This window comes from Orcinus orca, chromosome 1 (assembly GCF_937001465.1).
Source record: "Orcinus orca chromosome 1, mOrcOrc1.1, whole genome shotgun sequence".
Classification (NCBI taxonomy): domain Eukaryota; kingdom Metazoa; phylum Chordata; class Mammalia; order Artiodactyla; family Delphinidae; genus Orcinus; species Orcinus orca.
Window position 1 is genome coordinate 16,489,354 of NC_064559.1, and position 13,660 is coordinate 16,503,013.

Consider the following 13,660-nt stretch of genomic DNA (forward strand, 5'->3'; position numbering starts at 1 on the left):
GATGAACATAACATGCTCTCACATCGTGTATTGTTCAAAGTGCGTACCAATTGCGAAGAGCAGATGAGGAAGTGACTAATCTGATCTCTATTGGTGTTCATAATCATACAATAAATTTTCACTGAGTATCTACTAAACGCCAAGCATTGTGCAAGGTGCAGGGCATACTAAAGGCAAATAGCAAACCGTTTTTACTCTTAAGGTATTTCCTATCCAGTGGAAATAATAGCTAATTTTACTGGACTTCACAATTCCTTCACATGTATTGTATCTCATTCCTTCCCTCACACTTTCCGCATGACTCTGATGTTATAATTATGCCAAATTAACAGAGGAGGAAGCTGAGCTTTGGAGAAGACAGTTAAATAGAATGAAATATTTTGAGTGAAGGGCCCACGTCTGCCTTATTTATTGTTGTAACTCCAGTGGCCAGCTCAGAGTGGGTGGTCATTATGTATTTGTTGAATGAATGAGTAAACTTCCTTGCCAAAGGTCACAGCTTAGTAAGTGTTGCACTAGGATTCCCTGCCTTCCAAATTCATACTCATTCTTCCACATCAGATCCTTGAAACGGTTTCATGTCTGCCTTTAATTAATGTCCGTTTGTCTACTAGGTGTTTAATCCATGAGGTATAAGAAGGAGACATATAAGAGGAAAGGGGAAAGAGACATGCAGGCAAAGCAAAAGGGATGCTCATGATTCATTGTTTCTCTCTCTCCCTTCAGCTAGTTAGAAGCCCCTGGAATAACAGGCTAGTGCTTTAATGAATCCCTTTGACTCCCCCTGTTAATGGCAAAGAGTATTCAATTTTACACAGAAGTTATAACAGAGGAAAACTTCCACAGCAGATGGAGTCCTTTGAAATTATGTTTCATTTTCACAACTATAGACGTAAATTTAAGTAAATGAGATCTCTCCTGTTAGTTGTGAAGGTTTTGATGGTTTCATAAATCCCGTGATACACCTTGGGTGTTAACTATAGTTGACTTTTGGAAGTAGGGTCAGGAAAGTTAGTGAAGGGGAAATTATACAACAAGGTGGGTTTTTTTCCCCTTAAATTGTTGAATACGTGTTCTTTTGGAAACAAAAACACTAATTCAAAAAGATATATGCACTCCAATTTCATAGCAGCGTTATTTACAATTGCCAAGATATGGAAGCAACCTAAGTGTCCATTATTAGATGAATGGATAAAGAAGATGTGGTACATACACACACACACACACACACACACACACACACACACACACACTGGAATATTACTCAGCCATAAAAAAGCACACCATTTTGCCATTTACAGCAACATGGATGGACTTGGAGGGCATTATACTAACTGAAGTAAGTCAGACAGAGAAAGACAAATACTGTATGATATCACTTATATATGGAATCTAAAAAATACAACAAACTAGTGAATAAAACAAGAAAGAAGCAGACTCACAGATATAAAGAACAAACTAGTGGTTACCAGTTGGGGGGCGGGCAGTGGAGGGGGAAGTATAAACTACTGGGTATAAGATAGGCTGCAGGATATATTGTACAACATGGGGAATATAGCCAATATTTTGTAATAACTGTAAATGGAAAGTAACTTTTAAAATTGTGTAAAAAAACTTTAAAAAAAATTTTAAAGAGTTCTTTTGGGGAAAGATCTTATGGGAGCTTTGTATAGAGTATATGAGTAATTGTAATGGTGTCAAGAAGATATACACACACACATACACACATATATGTGCTGTGTCATTAGTAACTCATTTTGAATAATCATATACTGAGGGTGAAAATTAGTCCTGGCATTTGTGTCATATTAATCCAACCCTGGACAGGTCATGAACATTGGAAACCTGATACAAAATGGTCTGCCATTCATAACTCCAAACCTTTCTTTTTTCGAGTCACAGTTGTGAGTTGTGGATGTTACAGATGGTGGCGATTATCATAACGATTATCGTTATGATTATCTAAGCTTAAACTGAGAACTACTGCCAGGCAGTCTTGTCTGAAAAGCTCTTAGGCATCAACACTGCAGGAAGACCATGACATAGTATCTGAGGTTAGGCTTGCAGAGGCTGCCAGAATTATTCTCCCTCCATCAAAGGAGTTTGATCCCCAAACCTAAGCTCTAAATGCAATCTAGCAGTTATGTTTGCCTGTTCCTGCCTGCCATAAAGAGCATGACCATATAAGTGTGATACTTGGTAAACTTTTAGAAGGTGAAAGGGAGCTAGGCCCAAGCCATGACGGTTTTTAGAGGAAAATATGGAAGAAGAGAGTTGAGGACCTGTTTTTTTTTTTTTTTTTAAATTTGAGGATGTAAGGAGGAATTATTAGAAGTTCAAAATCAATTCTGAGGAACTAGAGCATAATCAAGACTGGCTACTGACATCATTGACCAAGAGGCAGGTCCAGTTTGAGAGAGGACATCAAGACTTCTGCATGGTGATTCTCTGCATTCCGTGTAATCAGTGCCAGTCAGTCTGAGAGTCTGTTCAGGAGACTATGAGAGATACCAGAACAGATTCTGGTTCAGGGACTGCTAGGAGAAAATGGGAAGGAGGAAGTAGGTCAAGTTCCTATCCACCTCTGTATGAGTCTCCTAGGGCTGCCACAAAGTACCACATACCAGTTGGCTTAGAATAGCAGAAATTTATCCTTTCATCATATTGGAGACTAGAAATTTGAAATCAAGGTTTTAGCAGGGTTGGTTCCTTCTGTATACTCTGAGGCAGACAGATGTTCCATGCCCCTCTCCTAGCTTCTGGCGGTTGCCCACCATCCTTGGAGTTCCCTGGCTTGAATATACATCACTCCAGTCTCTGCCTGCATCGTTATATGGCATTCTCTCTCCGTCTCTGAATCGCTCTCTCTTTATAAGGACAGCAGTTATTAGATTTAGGGTGCACTCTAATACAGTACAACCTCATCTTAACTCGATCGCATCTGCCAGATAGGCTCATATTACAGGGACCAAAGATCAGGACTTCAGCATATCTTTCTGGGGAAGACAGTTCAACTCATGGCAACCTCCTTCCTTCTCTTTTCTTTTTTTTTTTTTTTGTTTTTTAAAGAAGATGTTGGGGGTAGGAGTTTATTAATTAATTTATTTATTTTTGCTGTGTTGGGTCTTCGTTTCTGTGCGAGGGCTTTCTCCAGTTGTGGCAACCGGGGCCACTCTTCATCGCGGTGCACGGGCCTCTCACCGTCGCGGCCTCCCTTGTTGCGGAGCACAGGCTTCAGACACACAGGCTCAGCAGTTGTGGCTCACGGGCCTAGCTGCTCCGTGGCATGTGGGATCCTCCCAGACCAGGGCTCGAACCCGTGTCCCCTGCATTAGCAGGCAGATTCTCCACCACTGCGCCACCAGGGAATCCCCCTCCTTCCCTCTCTTATGCTAGGGTGTCTTCCACTTGTCTTCACCCAGCTGCCGCTCATTCCTGATATGTCACAACCCTAGCTGTCACAAGACTTGAGCATCCGTTTGAGCTGTCTCTCACATAGTAGACACTGTCTGGATCGGTGTTCTCCTGCAGCAGGCTGGATTTGTGATTTGGACTGCTGGCCCTTTCTTTGCTCTGGAGGTGGGAGTGGGTGGGGTGAGGGGATGGGGGGAGCAGCGTCACACTTGTCTCATCGTTCCCAGCTCCCTCCCAGGTAGCATTGATTGCATCCGGGCATCTGGGCTGTGTCTGTCATCAGCAGTGAGGCCTCAGCTTGTCTCTGAGCAATGAGTTTGCCATTTATGAAGAGTTTGCAGTCATTTTGCATCCTCCTTTTCATGTCTTTCTTTGCTGTCTGTTACACTCAAATTCTGACCAAAGAAAGGACAAAAATAGGGACTCACAACTAAACACTGATGCAGTTATGTGTGAAATCTTTGTTGCAACTTCCCGTGTAAAACATTTTTCTCTCTCAGTAATACTTTGCAGTACCATGAGATTCTGAAGGGAGGGAGAAATGTTTTGCTGTTGATTGCTATATAACTTGGAAGCTATCACTATTCTTTAGAGTACAGAGGTGACAATCTCTAACATTAATGCACAGTTCCAAGGGGGACTGTATACTGGGATTCATATTTTCAATATAATTGAAGGAGGGGATCCTACCATAATAGAAGCTGTAGATATGAGTAACTATACAAGTCCCACAAATCCAATGCTCTTTTAAATTAATTTAATTTAATAAAGCCATAATTTCCAGTTTCCTATGTAATCTGAACTTAATTTTTTTAGAATAATAAAGTCCAGAGTTTGAATAAAAATAATTTTTTTTTGCTGAGATGGGAATAGTAAGAACTAAAAGAGAAGAAAATTATGCCTTCCAAACGCTATCTCAATAGCAAGAAGCAGATAAAATGCTTTCTGTTTTGCTAGCATCTTCTTATTGTTACTACAGCTAAAATATTTTTAAAGAGAGGGTTATTGATAAGAAAAATTTTTGAACACCAAATAAATTTCTATTCATCACAAAGGCTTTTCTTTAACTGTCTTTGCTAAAATAGAAATGTTTAAAGGAAAAAAAAAAAAAACAACAACAACAGGAAAATCACCTTAAAATGGACATGGAAAGCACCAGACTCCATAAAAATATTCCCATCTTGCCTGCTTCCTTATTTGTATTGTGTTACATTTCCTACAAAACGATCTTGTTATTGTTTCAATGTACAGAAATGCAAATTTATTTGCCTGACCAAGTGCAAATACTAAGCCATTGAAGAGAAAGAAGTGGTTGTTTCCAAATTAAGGACTTAACAATTTTCTGTCCCTGAAGACCCTCCCAGGATGCCATGAAATGCACAGCCATGTCTGAAATCTGAAAAAGTGTCCTGTGACCCTGTGGTCAGTTCTGTGATGGAAAGAGGTCTTTCCTCCCTCTCTTGGGGGAGGCCATTGCCGGCCTCACTCTCGAATTCTTTATTTGCATGTGCTAGCCTTTTTATTGCAAATAGGGCTCTAAATCTTACTTTAGAAATGGATATTGCACTGTGTGCAGGTGGCTGCGCGGTAGAAGCTATCAATAATGTTAGTTATGAAAACCTGATCATAAGTGTTTTTAGTCCATTAGCCATTTCACTTTATTTATGTCCCCTTTCAGGCAGGATTTGAAGGCAATATTCAAAAGATGAAGTCTGGATGAAGAGCAACACAAGAGAATATAAAACACTGTCACATCTTTTCATGCTAGAAAATATTTCTTCCTTATATTATTTTTTTTTAAACAGCTCCTAAAAATAAGTAACCTCTGGGGGAATGAGGAAGGCAGGAAGAGGAACTGGGCCAAGCACAGATATATTTAACACCTATTTATCCATCTATCTATCTATCTATCTATCTATCCATCTCTCCCTTTTCTATCGTTACATTTAATTACCTTTAACGCACATTACCAAATTTTAAAAATTACTTATCACACCCCCAATGTACCTACAGGCAAATTGGACCCGTTTTGCTTCATTTCAGCTCCTAACAGAAATTCAGCTCATGATTTATGAATAAAGTCCTATTTGCTGTTATGTGCTGCTTTATTTTCCAAAGAGCCTGCAGTCTAAACAGTTACACCTGCAAGGAGAGAAGGTTTCTGTGCCTTTTCCTGGTGGACAGTGGCCACCAACTGTTGAGATAGCTGGTGTGTGGTTACCAGTTTAATGCATCCCCGAAGCCACTGCCTGATCCTCCCGCAGAGAGAAGCACATGCAAACGTCAGCCCACGGACTTCGCTCCAAGCTTCACCTCAGCGTAGTAACACGGCTTTAGCGATCACTTCCAGAGATTCGCTCCCATTTCACAAAAAAATGCCCAAGGAGAGCAGGAGAAGAAACCAGACTGGCGAGGAAAAGGATGTCTTGAATCATCTAACTTTCTGTTATATTAAAACGCATCATGAGGGCTTCCCTGGTGGCGCAGTGGTTGAGAGTCCGCCTGCCGATGCAGGGGACACGGATTCGTGCCCCGGTCCGGGAAGATTCCACATGCCGCGGAGCGGCTGGGCCCGTGAGCCATGGCCGCTGAGCCTGCGCGTCCGGAGCCTGTGCTCCGCAACAGGAGAGGCCACAACAGTGAGAAGCCCGCGTACCGCATAAAAAAACAAAAAAACTGCATCATGTTATAAAAGCAAAGGAGAATGCATTTTTTTTCCAGGAGGTTAATAGGCATTTGGGGGTCTTTTAAGAAAAGAATCAAATGTTTAGTCTAATGTCCCAAACCAGTAAAAGAGGTGTTGTAACTCAGTGTTGGGCCCCATGCTTCATTTGAGCTCTGCACACTTAATGGTGAGTCCCTGACTTTCATGTTAATTTTCATGAATGACGATGCGTAAGTGATGTTTTAAATCCCCGTGCAGACCCAAATGAAGGTGAACCCTAGCAACCTGAGTTACCTAGTCCTTCTCTGTGGACTCATTTCTAATTGAATGTTAATATCAAAGTTTAAGTTTATAAGAAAGAAAAAACAAGTGCAGATAAATAGTTATTATCTGACATCCTTATGAAAATTCATGACCTGCCGTTTTATCAGAGACCTTCTAAGAATTCTAATTGTGAAGTCTGCGGAGCTATTAAATGGCTAGTACACTTCAGTCTCTTGATAAGAAGTGAGTTAAATAATTGTCCTGTTTAACTTGTGCTTGTTAACCTTTAAGGTCAACTAGTTTGAACATACGTTTAATGAAATCCTGGAGCCAGAATTTATGATACCGCTGCTGAATGTTAAATTGGACAATTTACATAAGCAGGACATTAACCTTCTGAGCACTAAATAGCATTTTAGCACTTAGCCACTGGGGGCAATAAGAAACATGTTCTATATATTTGTGATAAGCTTGCCTGGAAACTCTCATGATGACCAATTGGCCTACCAAGTTTAGCAGCATAATTAAATGAATGGACTCAGCCTAAGTAAATGATCAGTGCTGTGTACAGTATATCATTATAGTTCGAAGGAAGAAAAAAAGATATGAATAATTTAATAATACATTACTAATTTATCAATGCTAAGTGACTTCGAGGTGGCTCTTTGCAGTTCATTGTTTTCAATTCGATATTTGATTGACTGCTCATGTGATTAAAACTGAATGTATTTCATTTCCTACCAGAAATATATAGAAGCAGTAGATTTGATTTGATTTTTTTTGAGCTGAGATGTGTGGGGTTTTCTGCTTTGGTGAGATTACAAAATACCTACTACTGTGCACTGATTAGCAGGTAAACTAGGCATTTGTCACAATCAGATGTGTGTAGTCCCTACTCCTTGGTAGCCTTCCTGAGGGGAGGGCACTAACCCCTGCATTGTGCATAAGCCCAGCTTGCAACACAGCAGCAATTATCATTACGGTTTGGAAGGGTCAAGCACCAGGGAAAGCAATTTGCACTTCACCCAGGAATGTTCCTGCTGATTGTGGACAGTCAATCCACTGGGCTGGCTGTCCAGGAGTTGCATTCTGTAAACTCAGTCTAATACTCGGGCGTACTGCTGGCCAAGCATGTATTTGGGGAAACAGTACGTTACCCTGCGGTCAGCTGGGGCCCCTGCCCCTTGAACTTCTAGGGTAAAACTGGATCCCAGTCCATTTCTGTGACAGTCCAAGACTCTTCCTTATATTTCTGAGAGGTCCTGGGTTTTTACTTCCTGTGCCTCTCTCTCTTAACCTCACTCTCATTCTCCCTGTCTCTGTTGTCTTGAGAGACCCTGTGTGTGTTGTCCTCAGCCTTTTAAGTAGCTTCTTCTAGATGCTACTCATGTCCGCCATTCTGTGATTCTAATGCCAAGCAGTCTGGTGAGGTCACATTGCTGAGCACCCTATCTTTCGCTGGTCTCAGCCTTTATCCATTCCTCTCTCCTCTTCACCTTCTTCTTTAAAGGAACAAGATTGTTTCTCTCCATCTTGCCGAGGTCCCTCTTAGGTTTACCTTCTACCCCAAAGAAACAACCATTTCTGCAAACAAACATTTTCTCCTTTCTAAAGGAGAAATCGTAAGTATTTTCACATCTAGTTGCAAAAGAATGGGAATATGGTACAAAGTGAAGCGAATATTTGGCAAATATCTGGTTGATCTGCTTGACGTGGCAAGTCAGGCTATGCGTGGTAAGTGCTCCCTTTCTGAAGACATGGCTTCCTGATCTGAACCACAGCCTGCTTCAGCAACAACAAACAATAATAATTCCTGGCATTTTTACACTTCAGAGAATGCTCTGCTGTATATGGTCTCATCTCATCCTTGAGAATCTGAGAGGCTGTTATACCAATTTCCCATACATGAAATTATAGCTAAAAGATTTAAGTCCCTTACACAAACCCTGCCCTGCTAGTTGGTGACAGAACCAAATTAAAATTTTTTTTGTCTGCTTCCAAGTCCAGTGCTTCTAGGTTGGCATGACCCATGTGTTCCGATCATTGTTCAGATCCACAAACATAGATTGCACACCTATTATTATTTATTAATGTTAAAATACTTCTAAGTAATTTATGTACATGATAAAAGATAGAACAATACAAATAATTATGTAGTAAAAAGTAGACTTTCTCTTTTCTCTGAATCACAGTTAACCCTCTCCAGAGACAATACCAGGATCTTGTAGATCTTCCCAGTGATATTCTATTTTGCATGAGTTTGTATGTCTATCTTTTAAGGTCTGTTTGGTAACTTACTGCTCATACTAGTCAGAGCCTTGACTTTTCATGTAACAGTATGTCTTGGTGACTGCCGTATTAGCACACGTTAATCTATTTAATTTCTTTTAAGGTTGCACAGTATTCTGTGTATTTGTCATAATTTATTTATTCTTCTGGTTCCATCTAAATTGTGTGTCTTTTCCTATTACATACAATTTTAAAATCTTTGTAATACATTTTTATATTTGAATTCAAGTATATCTGGAAGATTAATTTCTTATTTGAAAAGAGTCATTTCTGATACTATTCCTGGCCATGCACTGGTTACTCAGCTTGGCGCCAAACTACCCCATTGCAGAAAGCAGGCTTTCCTATTGATGTGTGTTCTATTTTGCTCTCAGTTGATTTAACTTCATTCCATCTTTCTAAAGTAAGCTATCTCTGGGTTTGAGAACCAGAATTAGGAATATAGCAGAACATTAGGAAGTTAACTGAGACAGAGTATCTGGCCAAGGTAGAGTCAAGTAGACATAGTAAAGGGTTTAGACTCTGAAATAATACAGACCTGGGTTCAAGTGGTAGCTCAACGGATTACTAGCTATATAACGTGGGCAAGTTACCTAGGCTCTAAGTCTGTTTTTTGCATTCTTCTCTATGTGGCTAATAATAGCACCGACATTCATATAACCGTAGCAGTATGAAATTGCATAATGCTTGTAAACACACAGTTTCTGGCTCACAGGAAGCAGTCAAAAAATCTTAACTATTGTGGGCTATTAATATTGTTTAAACTTTACAAAATAATTGACTAGATAGCTGAGTCAATCCCAGACAAAATTTGATTGTTCATTTTTAATTTAAAACTGTTTACATCAAGCTATTACTTGACAATTTTTACTTGGTCAGAATAACAGCCAGACAATTCTGTTGACCTAACATTGTTTAGAACTGTCTTATAAGTAGATATGGTCCAAGCTTTAGCAACTACTATATACACACTGTTGGGTGAGAAAAGTATTACTGTTCAGATAAGTGTTTTCAACTGAGACCTTATACGAAAATATTTTATAGGCATGATGTCTTATTTCCCTTCTCTGTTGCTAGTTTGCTTTTATTATTAATTTTATATTGTTCTGTAATGTGAAAGGACTCAAGTATGGGATTAACAGACACATATTAACATATATAAAATAGATTAACAACAAGGATTTACTGTATAGCAAAGGAACAATATTCAATATCTTGTAATAATCTATAATGGAAAAGAATAGAAAAAGGAATATATATATGTGTGTGTTTGTATATGTGTATACATATGTGTGTGTGTGTGTGTATAGAACCGAATCACTTTGCTGTACCCCGAAACTAACACAATATTGGAAATCAACTATACTTCAACTAAAAACAAGTAGAATTCAATGGAAAGCAGTTTAGCTATATAAATCAAATATTACATGTGCATATTTTTGAACCCAACAATTCTACTTCTAGAAATTTATGTAACAGAGATATTTGGAAAAAATCTACAAATACTGTTCCTCATATTTTTGTTCTATTGCTTCTACTAATAAAAAAGTAATAGAGTAAGAAAAAAAAAAAAGAACTCAGAAAGAATGCTTGGCCTTCACTACTTTGGAAACTGCCAGGTCCATGTTTTTTATATAGTTAGAGAAAAGGAAAGATAGAATCAAGTTGCTGGTCATCCAGATGCCTAGCCTGACTGTGGAAAGATGGAATCCTTCCTCTCGAATTCCCTATGAGGATCACTCTGATCAAAAACCTGCCAAGATATTTAATTCCCACTTGGACTGTATGAGCCCTGCTCAAACTCTGCAAGTTCGCCTCTAGACAGTCCATGACATTTCAGCACAGTGAAAATGAAGTACTTGGACTTGAAGTCAGAGGACCTGAGTTTGTGTCTTATTTGGCTGCTTTTGCAGCCTGAGTGGGCAGTTGCTGAAGTCAGCTTCTTTGTCTGTCAAGTTTTACCTACCTCACAGGAGCAAATGAGGTGATGGAAGTTTTTGTGAATAACAGAACATGGGGAACATTTTAGCAATTGTTGTTATTATGATTATCATTGAGACTGGAAATAATGTTCAGAGAGTCAGAGATAGTGTCTGAGGCCAGCAAAAGGAGTCATTTCTGGATAGCTGGCCCTTTTGTAATACTTTCCATTCTGTTCAGCATACCCTTCATCAGTATTTTCAGACCTCCTAGAGCTTTTCTGTTGGCAGAACTTCTGTCTTACTCCAAGGTCCAGCTTGACATTTCTATGTATGTGTGTGTGTTGACAATATTGCTGAATGGTTTTCTCACCTTTGTTACCCCTCAGGTAGTATACTTTGAGCTGACACAGCGGAAACTATGAAAAGTCGGTTTCTTGTCTTTTAGATCTTTCCATCATCTCCCTCCTAGCCTGTCATCCCAAGGGCCTCCAACAAATCACCGTGTGTTCTGGAAATGCAAAACCACTGGAATAATCGCCATATCAAGATGAAATGAGAAAGGTAACTTGCTGCAGAGAAACCCTATACACTTTATTCTCTCAAAGCTAAACAGATGTGGTTTATGGATTAGCTGATAGTTTGAGTTAGTTAAACCAACAATCCTCTCTTATGTGTTTGACACTGAAGAGTTAAAGGTGTCACTGATTCTTTTTTTCTCCTAATTCTTCTAAAATGCTCAGTGGTTTTGAGGAATTTCTGGCCAACAGATGTAGTAAGAAAGTATTTCCATCTTTGCTTCTGCCTCTCCTTTGTGGTACACCTTCCCTTGAGAATATATCAATACATTAACATTTTTAGGATAATTAGGTATGGAGAATAACTATTTTTTTTACTATATTATATTTTGTTTTTAAAATTTTCATTGAAATATAGTTGATTTACAATGTTGTGTTAGTTTCAAGTGTACAGCAAAGTGATTCAGTTATACATATACCTATATACCTATTCTTTTTTAGATTCTTTTCCATTATAGGTTATTACAAGATATTTAGTATGGTTCCCTGTGCTGTATAGTAAGTAGGTCCTTGTCGGTTATCAATTTTATGTACAGTAGTGTGTATATTTTAATCCCAAATTCCTAATTTATCCCCCCCACCCTTTCCCCTTTGGTAACCATAAGTTTGTGTTCTATGTCTGTGAGTCTAGGGAAACAGGTAGACTTTGGTACATAAATATCTATTTTGGAATCTGTAGCGCCCCCTAATGGTTGCCATGTTTATCCACTTAGAGTCGGCTTTTTCTCTTCAAACATACTACTTGCCAGACGCTAGAAGAACAGTAGTTTGGGGACATTTTTCAAAGGATGCAAATGATTTTATGGCCTTCTTATTGGCTAGTATAATCTTAGCTAGAGCATCTTTTCAATAAACATTTGATGCCTTCATAAGCATATTTCCTCGTCTCCTATTTACTGTTCTTCCATGTTTCCTATACTTTCTTTTCTTGGCTTGGAATAAATTATTTAGTTGAGCACCTTACACTATTTCCAATCAACATCTGGCTAGAAATCTATACAGACAGATTTTTTCATCTGTAAAGACAAACTCAAAGAATTTGAAAATGAAAATGTTGGTGTAGCCATCTGAAAAGCTTTGAACCATTCTTTCACCTTTAGGGCAACCATCCCCCACTTTGCAAGGAACATGCTTCCTGTTAACTGGAAGGAAAAGAAATTTCTCTGACATATTTTCCACTCAGCCCTCTTCTAGGTAATTCCCTTCATTGCTTTGGTAAGTCAACCACACTAATAGGTACCAGTGATTCTGTGCCTGCCTTGGGCTAAATGGAACAGGTGAAAAAACCCTTTCAGGTTGTCAGGTATTAATGTAAAATACCCCTAGACCTCACTGCTTATTCATCTTCATCTCGTTGACTAATGCTTTTCCCATGTTGTTACATGTTGGTAAATTAAAGAAACCTTCCAGACGGTTCTGTCAACAGTTTACTGAAATGTACCTCATTAGCGAAGTTGAGCTGTCACATGAGTGTAGTCTAATCCTATTGAATTATCACTCAAAAATGCCTAAGTGCTCGGTTTTTGTACACCAGATAGAACACTTGCTACTAACACTGTCACGTTTCCAGTTGATGAGAGAGGAAACAAGCAAAAAATATGCAGCATCTCCTCTGTCCCCCTGCCCCTCCTTCGCCAATATAGTGATACTAATGTCAACTCCTGAGCAGAATATTACGTTTCACTGTAAATCAGAAACATCCCCATGGATCATCTTCTTTTCAAATCTAAAAAGTAACGCTTGCATGCTGACTGCTACCTCCTTTATTTCCTTGTCCACTAACAAAAGGACTCATTGATACAGAGGCTAATCTGAAGGAGTTCAGTTTTCAGAGTCTATGTACAGCATTTCTTTAACGTTAGGGGAGCTTTTTATTGTAAGACATTATTTGTGACCTGATGGAGGCGGTATCATGTTTCATCGATGGCAAAACAGCACATGAAATTAATTACTTTGCTTTAGTTGTATCTTTATTGTGATTATTACATTATTCCGAGGTGAACTGTGTCAAGGGAAGGATAAGAACTGATTATAAGAGGTTGGGGTTTGGGGGAGTTTGGGGTTAGTAGATGCAAACTATTACATTTAGAATGGATAAAAAACAATGTCCTACTGTAGAGCACAGGGAACTATATCCAATCTCCTGGGATAAACCATAATGGAAAAGAATATAAAATAAGAATGTATATATGTGTATAATTGAGTCACTTTGCTGTACAGCAGAAATTAGCACAACATTGTAAATCAACTATACTTCAATAATAAAAAAAAATGAACTGATTATAAGAAACCCATGCAGGGTTAACATTTTGTGAAGCTCTCCTTTGCAGAACACATTTGTAACTGTTTCCTTGGTTATTCAGGTAATTGTCACAATGTGGTCAAGGTGTGAGTTTTTCATTGTTGTGATTTGCCTAGTTGATCAGCCTAACCTGTAGAAATTGAGGACAGTCTCTTTAATAGATAAAGACGAACAGCCAAGAAATATATAAGCAGGTCTAAATAAATTAGCCTGACATATCGCACATATA

The 13,660-nt window shown here is 38.8% G+C and overlaps 1 long non-coding RNA gene across 2 annotated transcripts in view; it reads left to right on the forward strand.

Moving 5' to 3' along the window:
- Positions 1 to 13,660, forward strand: part of LOC117201774 (uncharacterized) — a 69,396-nt gene that overhangs the window by 14,004 nt on the left and 41,732 nt on the right. For both annotated transcript variants that reach the window (XR_007475733.1, XR_004483867.2), the window contains exon 3: positions 11,000 to 11,115. This is a non-coding gene — a long non-coding RNA (uncharacterized LOC117201774). The remainder of the gene's footprint in view (positions 1 to 10,999; positions 11,116 to 13,660) is intronic.